Source organism: Hipposideros armiger, unplaced genomic scaffold, assembly GCF_001890085.2.
Source record: "Hipposideros armiger isolate ML-2016 unplaced genomic scaffold, ASM189008v1 scaffold_836, whole genome shotgun sequence".
Lineage (NCBI taxonomy): Eukaryota > Metazoa > Chordata > Mammalia > Chiroptera > Hipposideridae > Hipposideros > Hipposideros armiger.
The window spans coordinates 291,475-308,283 of NW_017732186.1; the positions used below are offsets into that span (position 1 = coordinate 291,475).

Below are 16,809 nucleotides of genomic sequence, written 5' to 3' on the forward strand. Positions count from 1 at the left end.
ATAACTTGATTAAGAAAGATCAGTAGCATGAGGGTTAAAATGATGAAAATCATCAACTGTTTCAGAGGAAGCTACTCCTGTGGGTGTGCATAAACTCAAGTCTAATGTTAGCCTGCAACACAGGTGCTATTAGCTCTTGCCAACCACTCTGAAAAATTCCCCCCAAAGGCAAGTGAATGTTGAACTCCATGAGTTTCTTTATAAAAAATGAAGCACATTCTGCAAAGAGTACCAGTAGCCACAACTAAAAGTTCCAGAAACCTACTTAAATGTAACTTTATTTATAACAGCTTGAAGACTAGCAATTCTATTTTGCAATTCAGTTACCCCTACCCAAGGACCTGACCATTCTGTCATCAACCCATGCAGCCGCCTCCCCATTTAAGTCATTGGAAGGGATGCATAAATATTCATGGACCTGTGCTTGATTGTGCTGGGAATGCTGGCCTCATAACTGTGTTTTGTGCAGCTACTGTCCTCTTTGTTGGTGTAGCATATAGGTCCTATATAAATATTGTAAAAACTGATACCCATTTATAAAACTAAGTTTTCAGATTTAACTTCTGGGCCAAGTTGTAGGAGCGAAATGGACCAAGACCATAATACACAACCTATGTATTTCACCTTCCTTCTCTTCCTCACACCTGAAGAACAATAAAAATTATGAACTTTAGTATCTAGTCATGTCTTATAGTTTGTCGGGGAATAGGAACATCAGAAACCTAAAGGACATGTGCTTTTCTTTTTAGGGGTGGGAGATTTTAATATTTATGGGATGGTTCACTCTCCTCATAGTTCTCAATATGAAAATAAGTCTTTGTTCTCTAAAACCTTGAATATGGGGGTAGAAATTTCTAAGTGTTTTTCACTTGAATTATTCTCGTAGACTTTAATAAATTGTCAATGGGTAGACTTAATTTTTGTGGGGCTCACCATCCTTTCAAATACTTCTCGACTTACAGAAGAGGCACATGATTATGGTATGATTCAGGACATTGACCTATATAACATGTGCTACAATCTTTAAAGCTATACCTGTCATTGAGAATATTGGTTTTTTTTTTCCATTGGAAAAGGAGATTTGATCATCTTTATTGCCTAAATCTAAATACTACCGGCCAAGTCTGCAATTAGTTTTGTAAAATTTAACGAGTCATTTCTTTTCTCAAAACAGAGATATGATTCTCTAAAAAGATGTCCTTTGGGCCTTTATTTACCTCATTCTATTGTTTATGAATGGGAAAAAGACATTTTCTGAGATTCCCGCAATGGTTCCTCCTGGCTTTGACAATCTACTTCTTAATAGAGGTAAGAATATTAAAGGTAGGCTTTGGCACTCTTTTTTTTCTGATCTGAAACTGCTTTAATAAAAGTTTATTTAGCCTATAAATATGGATATATTATATATAATATTACATATAAGGGATAAAAAATATGGCTTTTGCTTGGTGTGTAATTCACAATAAACCTATGAAGAAAACTTTAAACACACTTTACTCCCTATTTGCCTGGGGAGAGGAGTCAATACAAGGAGAAATAACAATAGGGACAGAAAATTATAAACTAAAGAAGGCAAGGAAGCAAAACTTGGAGGAAGGACATGCAAGAACAAACGATGGAAATAAGCAGATAGGCAGTGAAGAAGAAAATGATCATAAAATAAAATTTAACTATTTATTTGAATTTGAAAGGCTTTCATTTAACATTTTTATATACTTAGAAACAGGTGTAAAATTTCCTACTTACTTGTACTTAACCATCTTTTCTTACTAATGCTTACGTAAGGGAAAGTCAGCAGATCTCCTGTCTACATGACCCCCATGCATAGATCTGGTGCATTCCTTTGGGCTGAAAAGACAGCCCTGGAATTGCCAGTTTTTGGAAAGGAGAGATTCAAAGAGCAGGATATAGAATTCATAAACTTAATTTAGGTTTTATTCACACAAGTAAACTATTGGTAGGTGAGATTTAGTTCTCTTTGATTTTATTTTTCACTCATAATCCTATTTTAACCTAATGGTTAAAAAATCCAAGTAAATATTTAATCATTTATTAAGAACTGAATTAAAAAAATCTCTTGGTAATGTTTAAATTTCATTTCTCCTTCAACAAAATTCTAGACACGGATACCCTTACTATTTTTTGTAAGAAGACATGAGTTGCTTAAGATTAATCGGAAAAGGTATGGTGATTATAATGTTCTGAGGACATTTTCTCAAAATCCTGTTACAATTAATCTTAATATTGTCTAGGTATATATATTCATACAAGTAGCTACTTTAAATTTGAGAAGTCCTTCATATGCATTCAACATGCAATAATTTCCAGTTTTAACAAGATTTTATTGTGTTCATAGCCTGAGATTTTTGAATTGGCAATGCAGTTTTGTATGTTGTGTCACATTAGCCTTGTGTCATGGCATTTCAATCCTGGGAAACCCATTGCAATGGTGAGAGGAAATTCTGTGGCTGTTGAGAAGAGGTCTCAACATCCTCTCTATGATGAGCCCTTAATCCTCAGTGGGTGCTTTCTTTACAAAGATCAATTTAAAAAAATGACAAAGAGAAACTCAGGAAGTTGGAAAAGGCTAAACCCAGAAAATGAAACAACGGGATGATGCCAGCACCTTGGAATAAAATTTGGCCAGATTGAAGAACAAAAGACCCTACATTGAATGTCCTTTCTTTTGATAATCCTGGCATCTTTTTGTTTAAACATAGCATTGGATTAGTCCAAAATGGCAGCAAAAGAAGTTTCCTGGTTACACAGGGAAAAGATGGGGAAATGAGTTGTGACGTTAAAAGAATAATTGACGTACTGAGAGGAATACTAAGATAGAATGTTCATGTATGGTTTTTCTCTTCTGGTTTTATTTTCATACATTTATTAATTACTCAGGAAAATAATTTCATAAAACAAACATTAAAAATCTAAAGTAATAAAAACAGGGATTTTTACATCATCAGTGATGACATACTAGTATGTATAATTTCCTGAACCGTTTTTGAATCATTTATTCTAAATAAAATAAAAATTTCCTGAATCTTTTATTTAGGGCACGCTATCCCTGATTTCAAATTTCTGTTCTTACCTTTCTCTTATTGTACTGTCTTTTACTCTGTATAGAAAGCTGAAGAATTGCATGATGTGTACCCTTTAAATTTATGATATCTCTCTTCGTCTCCCCTAATCCCTCCCATCGCCAACAAACACCATACCTAAAGAAAGAGGCAGATTCAATCCATTATCAGAATAACTACAGTTCTCTGGGAATAGCTCCTCCTGAGGGTCAAGTGCATGTATATTTCCCACAGATAAGATGTTTTCTCTAGTCACTTGGAAATGCACTGTAATAAAAGAAATCTTAGACCTGAGACCAGTTGGGTAGCTTTATAAGGAGGCTCATCTATTTTGATTCTTACTTCTCATTTCTGAGTTGTCACTGCTGTTGTAGACTTCATCCTGTAACTTTGCACAACTGGCAATGCTGAATATAAACCAAAGCCATATGTTTGTGTCCTTTTGCCAAACGACTCCAGCAAATAGTTCTATTATTCCCTTAGGTAGCCAACGTGTGCCAAGGATTTCTATTAGTCGTCGTACCATGGCCTCTGAGTCACAGCTTTGTGACATAAGGGGGCAATCGCCGGCTGTGTGTTTTAGAAGGCATTTTTTTCTTTGTATTTTTTTAGTATGTCCTGTTTAAAGATAACTCAGAGTAAGTAACACCCTAAGAGCCTTACATTTTTCTTTTCTTGCTGATATTTTGAGATGCGTGTGTTGCAAAATATATAAATGTTAGGAAACAAGCTCCTTCATATACGGATAAATTATTTTAAATAGATTTTTTCCCCCAAGGACAAACCCAATTCCTTTGCTCTTCGGTGTTTGTAGGAATTAACTTTAGAAGTTGTCTATAGTACTTTTTAAAATAAGCTTTTGAAATTTATCACTTATTTATTCTTCATCCTTAAGTAAATTAATTTCTAATACAAATGAATTCAAATTGAAGTTTTAAAACTATTTTAACACTGAACCTTTAAGGGCAAACGTGTGAACAAATAACACATACCAAGCAATATACAAAAGGGTTGTAGCTCAGAGGACTTCACCTATTTTATATTTTAAAATATTAAAGTGACTGTGCTTCTGACAAAAATCAAAATTCTAATCTCAGCACTAACAATATTCTTTTTTCAAAGCAAATCCACAAAGATAAAGCACTGTTATACAGGTGAGCCTATATGTAAATGCTTCAATTGGTTTCATTTTCTTTCAATATATTCCACTTTTTAATAAAAAGGTTGCCTTACCTCTCTTTCTCCAGGTGACTTGTATGCTAACTTGGTTTGTCCTGTTTCGTCAAAGTGACTAAATATCTTTGTCCACTTCAATGAGAAATCTTGAAATTCATTCTATTAAGAAGATAAAAACAAAAGAAGGAAAGCATATTAGGTAGGGCAAATTCAATAGATCAATAATAAATATTGAAGTGAACAATAAATGATGTGTTGACACTTTAACCTATAATTTAGTTGGACTATACTATAAACAGAATGACAAATTTTATACTATATATCAATGGTAAAAAGATTTTTATATTTTTAAAGGTAAGCCAAATTCATTTTTGTTTTTATTACCAAACTATATATATTATGTCTTCAATTTACTATTGAAATTGGATAAGAAAAGCTTTCTACTATTACTGTTATTTTACTTTTAACCACCAAAAGAGAAAGTTCAGACAAGATTTTGAATGTGCTCCACTCAAGAAGTCACAAAAGACAGATTCAAAATTTATCTGTTATGTAGGGCTCTCTTTAATGAGGCTGTCATAAAATGCTACTAATATTTTTCTTTTGTTCGTTTGTTTGGTTGGTTTTTTTGCCAAGGTTTTAACCTGTTTCTCACGGAAACAATTTGCCTTTGGTTTGTTTTTCATTCAGACATAACACATAGAGCTGCATCACCTCTATTTGGTCCCAGGGATGGGAACAGAATCTGTCTTCATTGATCCTTGAGAGAAAACTTTGAAATTCAGTGTAGTGCACTCAGCGTACTAGAGAGGGGCTATTCATGCAAACACCATGTATGTCAATGCACATTTAGAAAGCTTATGCCTGGCATTCTAGTATTTTAAAACACAAGCCACCGACCTTCCTTGCAGAAGATTTCTCTCGTCCTTATTTTACCCTTTGCAGTAGATTGAAGTACCCAGATCTTTAACCGTAGATTTCTGTGTTACTTGTAAGCTTTGACCAGACATTAAGCAGATGCTTCTTCAACTCAAGTCAGGAACTGTATTTCCTGTGGAAAAATAGGGACAAAACTCTCTCAAGTGATAGAGCAGATTACTGCACATGATGTAAGAATTCAAAAGTAGCACGGGAGCTTGGGAATTCTTAGTTTGTGTTTGATTGCAATTAAAAAAAAAGGCTTTCTCTACAAATGTGTTTAGCTTATTCTACTCCACCCTGAGTTCAGAAAGAGTTCTGAAGCTTTCCACCTGCCTATTCCCCTTTGTTCCATACCCTAACCTAAAACAAAAGATCCCGAAAAACAGTCACACTGGTGAGCAAAGCTCTTTCTAAATCCTGAAAGTAATGGCTTTTTGTCTAATACCCTATCGTGTTATATATTTATTAGCAATACATTTTCCATTTATTTTCTCAAAGATTGCCAATAAAGAACTGAATCACATAAGGGAGTAGCTGTAAACCCTCTGAGTTCCCTAATGTCAAACTCATTAGCATCCGAATAAGCACACAGCAGCACATCATCTGCACAATTGCAATTTTTTACTACTTTTAATAGCGTTTCTCAAAGGGCTCGTTTTCAACTTTCTTCAGTGGTTAGTTGGTTCTCAGGGGAAAAGTAGCTTCCTGATGCTCGCAGCTTCCACTCAACAACCCGGCCGTTTGCTGTCAGACGCATCAGCCCTCTGCCCTAACCCCATCTGCTGTCTCTCCCCTCCCTGGGGAAGAGAGTTAAGGCAGCACAGCTGAGATCGCCTTGGAGAAGTGCACAGAGGGCTCAGACAAAACACAACTTTAGAAATATGATTTGACACAAAAGGGCTCGAGAAGTCCAGGTACACCAAAATACAAATGGAAAATATGAGCCCTTCAGAGGTTCTCCATTCCATGTGTCTATCAGTCTATCATTACTAAATCCACCCACCTGCTTCTGGGAAACACTCTTGGCTGAGACCAAAAGTTTTCCACTGAAATAGGTTCCCTCTGTCCCCTGCATGTGCCCCACTATTATATCAAGGAGACCCCTTTAAAGACCCATTTTTATTAACTGCCATACTTTAATGTACTTTGCAGATCTTAAACCATTTTATAAAACTTAAGGACTTACTAAAATATTTATAAAAAATACACATTTTGGAAGACAGTTAACCTAAGACTTGGACTCTTGACCAAGCTGCCACACCTAGCAACTGAGTTAGTTCTATCCCCCTTCTCCCAGGATGAACACATTTGTATTGAAGCTCATTTTCTTTTTTATAAAACTGCAACCTTAAAAGATAAAACTATAGGACAAAACAAAGGTATTAGTAACTTAAAGAGCTACAAAATCCTTAAGTGTGCTCTCTAATTAATGCATGGCTTTACTTGTTAAAGTACTTCATTTGTCTGCTTTACTATATGTCAATAATTAGAGACTCAGTTCTTCACAGCTGTTTTATGGGTGAGTATCTACTTCTGAAAATATATACACTGAAGTGGACAAAATATATACAATATCTATAATACAATGTAATGAATCTGCTGTGTTATTTAAAAAGATGTATTACATTATATTTTATTGTGCGTGTGTGTGTGGAGGGGGGGGGACGAATGACCTAAAGTGATATGATGTATATATCAAGTGTATCTTTAAAGCAGAGAATCATAGATTTACTTATGGTTAAAAAATGCAATATTAAGAATATCTTTCAACTAAACTCAAAGGGAAAAATTTGATGATAGGGCAAATAAATTTAATATGAAATGTACGTAGCACTTGTAGCCCTGTAATACAACTAATATCAGCTCACCACGACCACCAGTTCCTTTTTGGAATTTGCTTACCATGGAACCAGACTGTTTTATTTCAGACAGGTTGGAAATGGTCCTCTCAGAAGTTTGGAAAGTTAGTACAAGCTCCAAAGAGTTCTCTCAGATTTAGCTTCTCAAGAAGTAAAATAAAAGCAGAACAGTGCCAGCACATTTACTTAGCATTGCTATTGTTTGAGTCCCTATCTATACAACTTCTAATAGTTTTAACCTTCTTCATTCTTCTAATTTTAATATCTTCACCAATTGTTCATTAGTTGGAATGATGAAAAGAGTGTAGGGTGTCCATGCCTTTTTTTTGGTATGTGAATGGTAAAGCAAGTCCTGTACAGTTCTAAGTTTCTAGATTTATTTTTATATTAATGAGTATGATAATTTAAGTTAGAGTCAAATTTTATATAAACTTTAATGATATCTTTGCCTGGACAAATTCTTCGGTTTTCCATTTGCTATGTTGCTCTGTTAAAATTTCTAATGAAAAGTTAAGCCCCATATTTTGGAGTTTCTAATCAATGAGTTATACAGTTCGTTTTCCCATCATAGCAAGAGATTATATAAGAAACTGATGAATAAAAATTATATAAGCCTATTGCCACCTTTTACTTATGCCATAACAGATGACTTTTCTCTGCTTAGCTCTGCAGGTTGATACTAGAGAATATACTGTACTTCATTGGCTGGAGCAGATGAAGAAAAGTAGTGAGTTTCGTTTAAGTTGTTTTAAATACTGCTTATTGGCCACAGCTTCACTTTTACCATCAGCCCACAATTAGGTTCCTGATCACAGAAGGATTAGAAAAAAAGAGCTTCATCAAAACTGGAACTACTCTGCAGGAAAAAACATCTCCCATTGTAAAGTAAGTCAGTGGTATGCCTACCTTCAGGGAAGATGTTTTGGATGTTAAATCATTACATAGTCAACAAGATTAATTCTTTGATATTAGCAATCAAAATGCTTTTCGTGATCCATTTTGAAAATCTTTTGCTTCCCCTAGTGGTCACTGAAGTTCAAATATCAACAAAACTTCTTGTTATCAGTATAGTTTGTCATTTTAAAAGAAGAACAAAAATAAGATTTGTAAATATACAAAATGTCCACTGATAGATTCAATTGATTTTTATTGGTTTCCCTAGCTTTTTGAAATCTCTGCTCTATAAAATCTTGCAAGGAATTTTATGTACAAGGAGTGCTATGGCAACTCTGATCTCCCAGAAAATGCAATTTTTGGTTTGCAAATTGCTGAAGTCCTACAGAGCATCCAAATAACTTCTGGTTTCCACTGTACTATATATGAAGCAGTTGAACTAGCAGGCATTATAGTATTTGTATTTGTCCTTCCAGTACCTGTACAAATGAAACACAGTCCTCTTCTCCTTAAACTCTGAAGCAATGCCAATAACTTGTACAAAACCTATATTTCTCATCACAAGAGGATTTAACTTTCACCTGATTTAAGGAACAAAATAGCCCTCAAAGACACTTAAAGCCTTGCTGCAATTAACATAACTGCATTTAGATGCCATTCATGACTGATAATTCCAACACCTTGTGGGGGGGGGGAAAGTTGCATGCTGTAAACATTATAAACATATTCAAATAAGCTTAACACAATCTGCCATGCTTATTTCTGCCTAGATCATGGACCAGCGAAATGGTTAATGCAAATGGATTTATAATTTGCTTTGGGGGGCCAGTTTCTTCTCCTTATTTATTAGCCCAGCTGATGGGGCAGATTTGATGAGGCACTTCTGGAATAATTGAGTCATCACACAAAGAAGGCTGCTAGCATTCAGAGTGGTTTTATCAGCAGCAAGCAGGCCTGATTACTGACAATTACACTCTGATCCGGTGATGGAGGAGAAAGAGCCAACGAGTGGGAAATGTCCGTGTTTCTATCCAGGAATAATTTCTACATTCATTTTACATGCTAAGTGTTTCCTATCTCTGCATAATAAACTGTAAACAGGAATAGATGGCACAATGTCCCTTAATATTTCCTGGTAATGAAGACACAAATGTACAGTGAGTGCTGATAAATATAGATGAAACATAAGCTATTCTCCTAGTCTGTATTGTTACCTTTAAAACAAATGCATTTTTGTGGTAAAAGCATAATCATAGCTAATGCAAAAAAATGACAGAAGATTGAAACTGTCCTTGTAACTACATAGAAACTTTGTAGAAGTCCTTTTAATCACTGCTGCTTTAAAGGCTCAGGAGCTGAAGGTGAGATACTAGAAACCACATAATTTTGCTTCTCAACAGTCAACTGTGAAGAACTCCTTGGGTTAGATACAGCAAGAGACAATACTGAAAGTGACCTCCATTAACACTCACAGAGAGCATATCTCAACACCGAACTGAGAAAACAATAATGCTGGCACAAAGAAACATCTTCACTAGCATGGATTTCCATCTTGCTTCCATCAGGGCTTTCAACAAAATGTTGATCAAGCGTAATAAAGTTAGACCTAAGACTGCATGACCTGTTACAAAGAGCAAGGTATTGCTGTTTTTTTGCGTGGCACTTTTCACCACTTGCTTATGTCGTGGTTTATTAACAAAATACTATAAGCAAAATGCATCTCACAGAGATACTTTATTAAACTAGCTTTCCCTCTGACTCAGAACCTAGTTTGAAATGCCCAGAGAAAGGGGATGCTCAGATTTCTTAATGTGCTGCTAGAGATTTTAGTGGGAAAAACTTTCATTTCTTGTAATACCAAGAGTTTTCTATTTTAAAAAGCCAGTCAGGTGTGGAGACCAGTATAATAAACCTGCTTGGGTCTGTTTGTTTAATTCTTTTCCTAATACCCCTTCTTGACTTCCAAAGAAGTAAAACCTCTGTTCTCTGTGGTAACTATGGAAACTGTGTTTTATTAAACTAACCACTTAACTTCAAGGCTTGTGTTACAACTAAATGTTCTATTTTGAGTAAATCTATACTAAACAAGCATATAATGTCAAAACATTTTAAATAAAGTTCAAAGAGCACTTGATGATTCAAAAGTGAGGCTTTTTGCTATGGAAAGGGAATTTTATCTTTTTAAGCTATTTTATTATACAGGTGTCATACAATATACTTCATATCCATAGACATTTTTTCTATTTTCCTTATCGATTTTTAAGAGGCTTTTTTAGAATTTTTTTCAACAAGCCTGCTGTTTTCCCCAGCAGTAACTCTTTGTTTTCCATTAAAATCTTCACAGTGTTCTGTAAATTTGAATTAAGATAAAAGAAAAAAATCATTTGTCTTCATTATTTGACTAGGAAATATGGGAGAATTGACTGAAATTTACAAAGAAAATGACATGATTCTCAATTGTTGAGGATAATGGGATACTGGATTTTTGCAGAATGATCCTTGGATTTTAATCTCACTTCAGTGTTTCATTTAATATGGATTCTTTTAATATAAGTATATTTCTTCTAAAAAATGTACTTATTATTGGCTCAATACAAATTTACCTAGAATGGATTGCTCTGTGCTAGACAGTGGGAATTAAAAGATATATAAGTCATAACTCTTGTCCTCATAAGTATAAACCACCAAATTGAGGATTCCAATATGATATGGAATGTCCAATAACAGAGGGAGACAGAGGAGCAACGGGAGTTCAGGCTTAGACCATCCTGGAAAAGCTCCCAGAAAATGACGATTACTAAAGAATGCATCCCTAGACAGATTCAGAGAACTTTGACTAAAATAAATAAATGTCCCCAGTGACCAACTGGAAAGATAAAATGGTCAAAATTGTACTTGACTTGGTTAAACAATGCATTAAAGCTGTATTTGTATATAGTTACAAAAGGGTCAAAGGAGACTAGGTAGTCAAAATTAAATATCAAAATTAAGTATTTAGAATTTGTCAATTTCACTTTTAAATTTCAAAGGAACTTTTCCTTCAGGGTCAGAATTGCAAAATCTATCTGCTGAAATGTGATTTATCACTCATGTTGTGGATTAAGTGACACTATCTCACAGGATTCTGTATCCCAGCAGTGTTTTGATGGCACTTTCATCTTGATTATTATGCTTTGCCTTATATTATATTCAGTAATGCTCCCTTACCTCTCCCTGTGCCAGTATATGCTTATGGAAGTGAGAGGCTGTGTCTTGACCTTTTAATGCAATATAATGTGGCCAGGGTAGGTGATCTATACATTATTATTGAATTGAATTGAAGTAAGCCAAAAACAATCCTCTTCAGATAGTTGAGATATTATTTTTTAATTGTATTTCAATACAAAACATCCCAGACACATGGCAGCTGGGACTCTATAGATTTAGTCTGTTTTATTGTTATGACAGTTAAGGAGAATTATAATTTTGTCTCCTCTTATGTTGAAAAAAGTCAGCTCCCAAAATTCAAAATAGAGCATGAATGGCGTGTAACAGGTTTTACCCAATGTCTATTTGAATTTATATGAAATATTACAGTTTATGATTTAAATTGATTCATTTGTGGGAATAAAAGCCAAAGGTAAAATAGAAATATAGTATTATTTTTTTCAAATTTTGGCAAAAAAACAATCTAGGAAGATCTTCAACTCATTTAAACTATATCCAGTTCCCAGATTTTATACCTCAATTTTCTTACTCATAATGGGTCAAAATGTCCTAACTATTATATACCTACATTTTATTTTAAACAAGGTATAGCCATATTCTCCAAACTGATGACTTTTGTATTGGAGATATAATGGCACTAACCGTGAGGAAAGACAAAGTAATCGATTATTTTTTATCAAAATAGTAAATGACACAGTATTTTCTAACTGAATGTAGTTCACCTTTACTGAATGCTTAACAAGTGCTAGGCATCTTGTAAGTACTTATAAGCACTCATTTTTTTAGTCATAATAACCTGCCTATAGGGAGGTATTACCCATTTTACATATGAAGAAAGGGAACAAAATGAGCTCACTGCCTTACCCAGTGTTCCCACATGTAGCTAGATGTTCCAATAAAACATGTACTCATTTGCACTTTGGATGATATAGGCATCGTGTTTACCCAAATATCATATGGAGAGTTTTGTTTGTTTAGTTTGGTTTGGTTTGGCTTGGTATGGGGAAGGGTTTTGCAAAGCAGAAGACAGAAATCTCAGAGTTGGTGACAATTATCATTAGGATCTACAAATGAATATTCCAGTTTCTAAAAATGATTTATTAGTCTTGGCCTCTCAAGAAATTTTTCTCCTCTTCATTTAAATGCAGGAAATTCTCCATAGAATTTATGTTGCCAGCTGCAAGATATATGCTATTGATTGACTCACTGATTTACCTTCTGTATTAGTTTTCTATTGCTGGTATTACAAATTTCCACAAACTTAGAGGCTTAAAACAACACAAATATGTTATTTTCCAGCTCTGGAGGTCCAAAGTCTGGTACAGTCTCACCAGACTAAACTCAAGTCAGGCCACAGTCTTTTCTGAAGGCTGTCGGGGCAAATTTATTTCCTTGTTCATCTGGGCAGTTGGCAGACTCCAGTTCCTTGCTGTTACAGGACTGTCATCCCTGTTTTCTAGCTGGCTGTAGGTTGAGGGCTGTTCTCAGATTCTAGAGGTCTCTGCATTCCTTGGCTCATGACTACCTGCCTCTATCTTTAAAGCCAACAATGGTGGGTTGAATTTAGTCCTTCTCATGTTGCATCTCCTTGACTCACTTGTCTGCCTTTCTCTTAAGGACCATGTGATTAGTTGGGCCTACCTGCATAATCAAGGATAGTCTCTTCATCTCAAGGTTCTTAATTTAATCACACTCTATTTTCCATGCAAGGTAACATATTCACAGATTTCAGAAATTAAGGTATAGACAATTTATTTGGGGGGTGGGTGGGCGTTATTCTGTCTACCACATTCTTTAGTTACATATGTGAATTCTGACTATCTTAAAGTATTAATGATCTTCATATAAGACATGTGAAGTGATAAATCAAGATGAACAGTTGTGTATACTCCTCATAAAATATATGACTATATCCCAAATTACCATGATGATACCGACACTAAGAAAGTCAATCATCTTTGTCTACTAAAATCAATTTCCTTAATGTCTCAAGTTTCTGGAGGGAGTTAAAAATTTTTAATTTAGGGATTACTTCTTTTTAGAGATAAATTTTAAATAGTGTTCACTTACCTTTCCTAATATCCATTGGATTTCAACTGGACAGTTTCCATTGCTACTGCTGAGAAGCATCATCAGAGTAAAAATGAAAAGAAAAACAGAGAAAACTTAATTAAATGGTAATCATCTACAGTTTACTGATTATATAAAACATCCTTTCAAGTAATTTACATACTGACTCTTCAAGTATGTGTTGAGGTAGGACCAATCTTCAATAGTCAAACATAATATTTATTTAAAAGAACTCGGTCAACAAGCAAAACAGGTGTCTACTGTTATCAGGAAATGCTTTTTATAATAGATTCGAGCTCTTTTGTATATAAGTACATTTGAGAACATTTTCTAGGGACACACCTGAGAGTGAAAGTGAAAATTATCAATGACAGTCTTTAAAAAAAAAAAAAGAATCAGTGGTTTAACACTAATTTCTAATCAGATCCTACAGAAAGGAACAGCCCGCATGGCAGCTGTACTTTTCCCAGGGTTAATTACCTTTCACTGCTCTCTGCTAATGAGTCAGCTGTTCCTGTCATCGCACACTACACTGGTTCATCTGGAGCTCTAGCTGGACAAACACTGAGTGACAGTCCTATTTACATAGGGGGATGTTTGTTGTGCAAAAATTTCAAAAGGATTTTTAAAACTCCTTTAATTCTCATGTGTTTTTATGCTAAAAATATTTTTACAAATCAGACTTTGCTTGGTCAACTGTTCTTTTCCTCCCAGGCTACTGGATTCACCACTAGTAAATGTTAAATGCCAAATGTTTGGAAAGAAGCAAACTTTATCCTCCTCCAACAGAAAGCTTTCTTACTGATTCCTTAGCATCATAATAATTATCCTGTTGGGATGAGATGGAGCCTTGAAAGTCTATGACTTAACTTCGCAGGTTAAAAAGACTTTCTAAAAAGATTCACTGCAGAGAATGAAATTCAAAGGTAAAAAGTAATCTAATATAAAAGGCACAAAACAGATTTATTGGTACATGAAAAGTGAATTAGAAAATTGAGCATTCAAAAAAATTTAGACTTGAAAACTGTGTTTTCATCTAATATGTCTAAATTATATATATATATATATATATATATACACTCTTATGGGATATATATCATACACATACACACATATGATTTATTACCCAGATAATAGCTTTTCTCCCCAGATAATGGCTCTGCTCTCCATCTCATAATGTAGACACAGTGTGTCTTTATGTGTTTTGAATAATGCAGACAAGAGGTTTACACATCTCTTCCTTTTTTTTTTAATCCCAGAGGGAACTGAGAGGGATATGCAAACAGTAGAGTATCCATTGAGTTCCACTTAGACAGCCCCCAAAGTGCCTCTAAATAGAGAATACTCTCCTGTTGGTAACTTTGCTGCTCTAAACCTTAGATCAGTGACTCTCATATTTTAATATGCATCAGGGTCACCTGGGCATCTTGTTAAACCATAGGTCCTGATTCGGCACCCTGAGTTCCAGCATTGCTAATAATGGTTGAGGTTTTTCTGCTGATCATGGACTACACTTTGAACAGCAGTGCCAGAGCAGTGGTTCTCAAACTTTCACTGGCATCAGAATCACCTGAAGGGCTTATCAAAACACAGGCTGCTGATCAGCAGTCTGGAACAAAGCCTGAGAATGTATATTTGGAACAAGTTTTCAAATGATGCAGGTGCTGATGGTTCAGGGACCAAAGTTTGAGAACCGTTGCCTTAGATATTAACTATTAAATGCATTGAAGAAACCCAGCCCCCAAAGGCTAACTACTCTCCATCCACATGGAATAGAAGCACTCCCATTTAACTCTAGAGCTATTTATTTGCTGCATTTTTTTTATTACTTTATAATAGAAAGGAACAGATAAAAAGTGAATGTTCTGGACCATCATTTAAGTACATTCTGAGAACCACTTTATAGCTTATTGAACTTGCTCTTCCCTTCAGATGAAGCCATTCATGTCAAGAAAGAAACAGTAATTATGTACTTCTTCATTACAGGTGCCGTTGTCAAATGTAAGCTCACAAATTACAAATCTAACACTGTACAATATTTAAACTTGCCAAAAGCAAATAAAATATGAAAATGAAGTAATTAAAAATCATATCATAAAATGAAATTTCAATGTCAAGCAATAAGACAAATTTGCTTGAGACGTTCAATGTTTCACCAGCCCTAGTAAATTTGAACTTATTTTCTAAATGGTATGAGTTTCTAATATACACTGTGTGAAGTATTGTTTTTGATTTTTGCTGTTTGGAAGAATACATCATCCTAAAAACTTCCTGAAGGATGAAAAAGTCTTTTAGTCTGATACTTTAAAATGTAATTGCATTGCTGTTCATGTAAATATCTCAGTGACAAACCTTTTACAAGGGCATTTTGCAGTGTTAGTCATAGGAATACATATATTAGAAAGAGGAGACTGCAATTAGTTATTAATAAGATAAATTATAGAATGAAACATTGCTGAGTGTGTTTTAGCAAAGAGATGGAGGGTGAATCTAAACTTCAGATTCTCTAAAGATATCCTCTGAGAAGTTAGGTACTTTAGCATTGATCTCCTCAGGCCAGAAAAAGCTATTCATTGTCCTAAAACCTGAACTTAGTAAATACTACTGCGGTAAAGCTGGAAGGATATAGCTCAATACAAGAAATATCAGTAAGTGCATGAGAAAGATTTTAAAGGAATCAATGCCACTAATTATTCTCACTGCCACTTATTTGGGTTTGCTATTCCACTGGTATTTATTACAAAGCTATTCCTAAAGCATCAATCTCATCTAAATATGAGAATATGATAATGTCACAAATAGGGAATTTGATTGTATCAGTGAAACCACCCTTTTTAGGATAGAACAGTATTAGTTAATGAATTCATAATTTATTTACTCAAATCTTCATTAAGCACCTATTCTTCCAGAGACGAGCAGAAACTGTTTATGTAAACAAGTGGAGTCCTCAGTAAGTGTAGAGGGGTGTATGGTGTGTGCAGCTCTAATAGTACAGATATTTATATTGTATAAATCAAAGAGGCAATAAAATAAAAATCTTTGACGATGTGGGTGCTAAATTGATTTTTTGGTAACATGGGAGAACAATCTGATGGGTTGGTAAGAATTCTCCTCCAAAAGTACAAACATCAGGGTATGAATGTTGAGTAAAGAAGAATTCATAACCATACAAATTTGGATCAGAAATACACAATGGGCTGAGCCTGCATTTGAATGTGAAGATCCTAAACTGATCTCTCTCCTTGGATATTTTTTAAGAGTTACAATGAATCAGATTAAATAAGTGCCTTTGGTCATTTGAACATCTGGTTTTATTGTTGTCTCATGCGATTAATCAGAGGTCAGGACAGTTCACATCAGGCACTTCGTCCTATGCTTATCCAGTTCCAGTCTATTATTTTTATTGGCTTTCATTGGCTATTTGATTTTTCACTATAACTGTTTCGTTAGCTGTAAGCAGATGACTGAGGGAATCTGACCTTAGTTTTCTGTCAGAGTACCAGATTACATATTTTGGGGCTACATTAAATTTTTTTTTTAAAAGTGTGTGCAAGAAGAAAATGCCTTGGAAGAACTATAGAATCCCTGCTTTCAGAGGCCTA

At 34.6% G+C, this 16,809-nt stretch overlaps 1 protein-coding gene across 7 annotated transcripts in view; it reads right to left on the reverse strand.

Moving 5' to 3' along the window:
- ST18 (ST18 C2H2C-type zinc finger transcription factor) overlaps positions 1-16,809 on the reverse strand; it is a 348,100-nt gene that overhangs the window by 104,494 nt on the left and 226,797 nt on the right. For 6 of the 7 annotated variants that reach the window (XM_019629297.1, XM_019629295.1, XM_019629296.1 and 3 more), the window contains 3 exons: positions 13,208-13,256; positions 5,157-5,307; positions 4,314-4,415 (listed from right to left, as the gene is read on the reverse strand). The gene's annotated coding sequence lies outside the window, so the exon portion shown is untranslated. The remainder of the gene's footprint in view (positions 1-4,313; positions 4,416-5,156; positions 5,308-13,207; positions 13,257-16,809) is intronic. The other variant, XM_019629298.1, reaches the window with a different exon arrangement.